The sequence below is a fragment of the Petaurus breviceps genome, unplaced genomic scaffold (assembly GCF_028583685.1).
Source record: "Petaurus breviceps papuanus isolate PSGF00001 unplaced genomic scaffold, PetGlider_PUasm1.0 178, whole genome shotgun sequence".
NCBI lineage: Eukaryota > Metazoa > Chordata > Mammalia > Diprotodontia > Petauridae > Petaurus > Petaurus breviceps.
The window spans coordinates 12,726,171-12,732,170 of record NW_027185777.1 but is presented as its reverse complement, the minus strand read 5'-3'; the positions used below and the strand labels follow the sequence as shown (position 1 = coordinate 12,732,170).

The 6,000-nt window shown below is 37.8% G+C and overlaps 1 protein-coding gene across 3 annotated transcripts in view; it reads left to right on the top strand.

Annotated features, from left to right (window-relative positions):
• NEBL (nebulette) overlaps window positions 1-6,000 on the top strand; it is a 535,063-nt gene that overhangs the window by 377,332 nt on the left and 151,731 nt on the right. The window lies entirely within an intron of this gene.

The window sequence follows — 6,000 nt, the reverse complement described above, 5'->3', positions numbered from 1 at the left end:
GAGAGAGAGAGAGAGAGAGAGAGAGAGAGAGAGAGAGAGAGAGAGATGGAGGGGGGAGGGGGAGAAAGAGAATTCTTTTCAGATGACACACTGAGTGCCTAACAAAGTTCCAAATCCCCAGATGGTGCTCCAAAAATGTGAGTTGATGATGATGATGGTGGTGGTAAACAACTGGCTTAATTTGCATCTGCTTGCCATGTTTGAAGCTAGCAATTTAGAGTCAGTGTTTCTTTTTTTTGTGTGTGTGTGAAAAATGTAGCTATTTAAATCTTTCAAATTGTATTAATCTATTTTATCTATACACATTTTACCAAACTCAGAACTTGGTCCCTGGCTCTTTCCTTTTTTATCATGTTGGAAGAAGCGGGGGAAGAATGTATATTTTATTTTATTTATTTTAATGTGTGTGTGTGTGTATACTCTCACATACATATATACTATATGTATATATACACACACGAATGTATGAACATATATACTAACATATATCACAAAGCATTTTATCCTATATATAGCTTATATATTTATTTATATAGGGTTATATATGTGAAAGGTGGGGACAAAAAGGATACTGAATAGGAAATACTGTTCAAAAATCAGGAGATGCTTGTCCCATGTAATCCTAATAGCACCGGAGACAGACAAGCAATCCATGACTCATTACTGTAGTCCAGCTGTGTTTCTTTGGGCAGGTGATTTGAATTACCCATGTGACTGGACAGTTGCTATGGAAATACAAATGCTTACATATAAACAGCAAACCTAAAAATGATGAGAGGTTTTCTTATCATTCATGTCTAAATGTTTCTGATTTTAAGGTAAAAATAATTAGAAACTTCTCTTGCCTTGTTGGAAAGAAGGTAGGTGGGAAGACTGATTATAGTAGATTATTCTTTTCTTCATCATCTGTGCTATTTGTACAGTTCCTAGTAAGTCTTTTATTGGGGAATTAATATCCTACATTGTGATGGTGCTTTAATTGTTTTTTTAAAAAAAAGCTTTTTAGGGGCGGCCAGGTGGCTCAGCAAGTAAGAGCACCGGCTCCAGTGTTGGGATGACCTGGAGATCGAATCCCGGGCTCAGACACTCAGCACCACACCCAGAAATAACTGGCCGTGTAACCTTGAGCAAGTTACTTAACCCCGATTGCTTAAAAAAAAAATAAAAAAAAGCTTTTTATAGATAAATATTGTCATTTTATAAAATGGTGAAACTGAGTATGATTTGCTTTAGGAAAGTTCAAATGGTACAAAAATCATTTGCCCAAGCTCACCTGGGAGGACTGGATTCTGAGGTCCTTCCCATTAGACCTCAGTGTTTAGGTCCTCAGTAGGAACTCCATTTCTGCAGGAATAAAATTACCAAAATAAATTTTTGAAAAACATATCTCACAAGATAAATGAAAAATCCTCAATAAGTAAAAGAGATTGGGGAAAAAAATCTAGCTAGGTTATTCCCCTCTTGGGGAATGCCAACTTAGAAAATGTGTATCACATTATAACACTGAACTCTCCTTTTCCGAAAAAAAATGGAGAAGAAAACGAGTTTGAGAGGAAATTCTGAAATAAGATAATTATCCATGGAGAATACTCTTTTCTTATTCCTTGAAACAGATCTTTGGAGTTTTGGCAAAAGAACTCTGCTGTGACAAACAACATCATGGGTTTTTTCCCCCCCTTTTAGAGGGAAATTGATCAGAATTGTATAAGAATTTTTATAGAAAAGATGAAAGTAGCCATCTTAAATCACAAGCAACTGTGGCTCTAAGTTGTCAAATTCCATGTAAACAGGTCGATCTAGTAAGGTTTTATTTGTGAACTAGTGACAATGAATTTCTCCAAGATCTCCTTGCTTCTAAGAACCTGTGAAATCAGATTTTGACATGAGACAACCTAGCTTTGTACAGAGAGTGTGAGATTTGTTTAGAAAGTCTTAGTTCTAGCGGTGGTTCTACCACTGTATTAGCTACATTACCACCTCCCACCTTGTATCCTCCCTCCTCTCCCTCTCCTTTTACCCCCTCCATCTTTCTCCCTCTTTTCCCCTCTCCCTGCCTCTCTCTCTTTTTCCCTGTATCTCCCTCTCCCTCTTTTTCCCTCTGTCTCCCTCCGCCCTCCCCCTCCCATCTCCTTCTCTGTTCTTCAGAGGTGCGGTCTATATATTAGATTGTTTCTGGAGCATATCCTGAAAAGAAAGCCTAGGTTATTCCGACCATGATTCTTAGTTTCTTGTTTGTTTTTTTTAAAGAAGCATGGTGAATATTCAGTAAGAATTTATTGACTGATGAGTGTCCTGTTCCAATTAATTTATTATGTCAATGATTAGAAACATAAAAAGAAAACTGTCCTCCCTGAATGCAGAAGGAGATTGTGTAATATGTATAACAGGCTATCTCCTCACCATATTGGATGCAAATGGTATAGTATCATAAAACGCTCGATTACACCTCTTCAAATTTTGGAGAGGCTTTCTGCCTGAATTGCTAGTCATTTGAAGGAGAAGAGGAAGACAGTTCCCCCCGCCCCCCTTTATCTTGGCTTCCCTCTTTCCACAACTATTAATGATTTGTATTAGGAAGGGCAGGATTATAGTATGGAAGAAAAGTGTTAGAATCAGATTCAAAAGATATGGGTGTGAAACATGGTTCTCCAATTCAATGTGTAACTCGGGACAAGTCACAACTACTCTGAATCTCAAATTCCTCATCTATAAAATGCAATTAATTATATGTGCATTACCTCTGGTGTCATCGGATTAAATGATGTAATCTGTGCCAGGTGTTTCATAAATCTTGAAGAGCTACGTAAAGACAAGCTGTTGAATAGCAAATCAGTCAGGAGCTTTGAAGGAAATGGTGAAGACTCACCTTTGCTTACTCCCTCAACTTCTCTGATTTCTCATTTTATTTATCTGTAAATCTGGGATAGCAATACCTGTTGTTCATTACCTAGCCCACAGGCTCACTGAAAGGATCAAATTAAAGAAAGTATGTGAATACCCTTTGTAAATTATTTTATAAATGAAAAGTATTATTTCTGAGAGAGAAAGTGGAGCTAGAAAGTAGGTCTTAAGGCTTCAAAGTTCAGTGCCCTCTTTGCCAGTGTTGTACTTGACATCATCTTGAAGGTAAGATGAGGGATCATTTTGTGAAATAAAATCCTCTTCTGGTACTGTGTCTGGCAAAGGTACAAAAAGCTCTCTAACTACTAAACTTTAACTCTTATTCTTTGGAGTTCTCCAGTTTTCAAGTACTTGCCACTGGCATCATAGTTTTAGATTTTGGAGATTTTTTTAGCCCATCTCCTTCATCTTACAGATGAGGAAACTGAGGCTTACTGAGGCAAAGTGTATGTACAAAGTCATACAAGACAAAGTGGGAGAGATAGGATTTGTATCCAGGTCCCTTAAATTCAAACCTGTTTTTCTTCCTTGAGCATCTGCCATTGGCAGGGGTTCACATAACTTTTTTTCAACCTTTTGCCTGGTTTATTCCAATAACATTAACTAATATTTCCAACTGCATTCTCTCATTTCATCCCAACTTGTGCTCTGTCTTAAGAGAAGTCATTCTAATACTTGGTTCTGATTATTTTACTGCCATATTTGACATCTTGGAATGGCTCCTTGTCCTCCCAACCCTTGCCTCCCAGATAAAGTCCAGCCTGACATTTAAAGTGCTTTGGAATGTTACTCCATCATGCCTTTTCCAGTTTTACCTGATTCTTTTTCTCTCCACATAGTCTAGTGTTGTCAAACTGGGACACTTAATGTGTATGTCTCATGTTTTCCCACTGGCATGATTTTTGTCATCCTATTTGTTCCTATCTCTAGAATGTCCTCTCTCTCATCTCAACACTGTTGAGATACTCCAGTGCATCAAAGAAGGGCAGGTTCTGTGCCATCCTGTGCCCCTAGGGATCAGGGGAGCAGCTCTGACTCTGAGGGTTATGTTGCTGTGGAAACCAAGAGAATAATTTCTGTCATTGTATACAGCTTTGTTTATGCCTTTCAAAAATATTCAAGTCTTAACTTATTAACCAGCATTTACCAACATAATAGTATAATAAAATATTAACCAGTCACTTCACCTATAATATTTTATTTCTCTTTTTTGTCTTGTTTTTCCCTCCACTTTCTATACCCTCTTCTTTTTGCCTTTCCCTTCAATTCCTCTTTCCATTCCCTTCCCTCTTGCACTACACTAAGATATCATCTCAAAATGCAACATAATATGGAACTAAAGTGTTGTGGAATTTTTCTTTTGTATTTAATTTGGTACATTTTATAACAAAAACTGGTATATAGAGTTTTTAATATTTTCAAAGTGTTTTCTCATTTAGATCTTTTAGCACTTCTGTGAAGCAGGTAGTATGGCTATCATTGCTGCCATTTTACAGAAAAAGAGATTAGGCTTCCAGAGGGTAAGTGACTTGCCTGTGGTCATACAACTAATAAGGGTCATAGGCTGGTTTGAACCCAGGTCTTCTTGCCTCCAACTCTAGTATTACATTGACTATGCTAATCTGCATTTCAATCTTCCCATTTCCTCTTCTCTTAGTTTTAGAAGCACTTAAACTAAATATTATTTATTTTGTTAAGAAAATCTTAAATTAAGTTGCATTTTGTATTTGACCCTCAATTTCCCTTTTCTGGTATCAGTGACTGAAGAAAGAATGAGGCACATGGAAATTTATATATATGTATATATCTCAGATATTAAAAATATATATAGAGAGATATTAAAAATATATCAGATATTAAATCTGATATATATATGCATATAAAAATTCCAAGTGCCTCATTGTTTCCTTCCTTCCTTCCTTCCTTCCTTCCTTCCTTCCTTCCTTCCTTCCTTCCTTCCTTCCTTCCTTCCTTCCTTCCTTCATACCTTCCTTCCTTCCTTCCTTCCTTCCTTCCTTCCTTCCTTCCTTCCTTCCTCTAAAACCACAGTGGTATGGTAGAAGAATCAATGAATTCCAATTCTAGCTTTGCCATTAAGCAATTTAGTAATTAAGTGGTTTAAGTAATAATGAGCATACTCAGGCTCTGGTCTTAATTCTGCCACTAACTAGGATCATGGGATCATCTTTCAGCCTCAGTTTCCCCATTTATAAAGATGGCAAAGCTACTAAATGATCTCAGAAGTCATTAATCTCTGTTTTCTCATCTGTAAAATGGGGCTACTATAAAATGATACCAAGGTCCTCTCTAGCTATACATTGCTTTGGTTTTGTGGTTGATGGTCTAACAAGATTGACATCATGTACATATGTAGAGACAACAAGCGAGGCAAGGCAACACAAATTTAAGCATTTCATGTGTGCTGGGTACTGGGCTGAGTGCCAGGGATGTAGATACAAGCAAGAAAAAAAAGTTAATTTTTGACCTTAAGAAGCTTATATCCTAATTAGGAAGGATAGCACATAAGAGGGTGCCTGAAAAGAGGATTGTGGAGTGTGGGGCAGGGGTACTTCTGCAGGAGCATGGTGGCAAAATTAGTAGAATCAGAAACTCAGTTGGGAAAAAGCATGGCCAGTCTGGGCCTCTCCCCCAAATGACATTAGGTTATGGCAGACAAAGCAGAAGGCCTTCTCTTCTGAAAAACATTCTGGGAGAATCTTTATCTTTGGAGTAAGAATGGTTTTAGAAAAACAAATTAACTAGGGGCTGCCAGGTGGCTCAGCAAGTAAGAGCACCGGCTCCAGTGTCGGGATGACCTGGGGATCAAATCTGGGCTCAGATACTCAGTACCATGCCCAGAAATAACTGGCCGTGTAACCTTGAGCAAGTTACTTAACCCCAATTGCTTAAAAAAAAAAAAAGACATTGAACAATAGAAATAATCAAAGTAGAAAAGACATCTGGGGAATAATTATAAAATAAGCCAAGTTTTGGGGTGGCCAGGTGGCTCAGTGAGTAAGAGCACCGGCTCCAGTGTCAGGATGATCTGGATCAAATCCAGGCTCAGATACTCAGCACCACACCCAGAAATAACTGGCC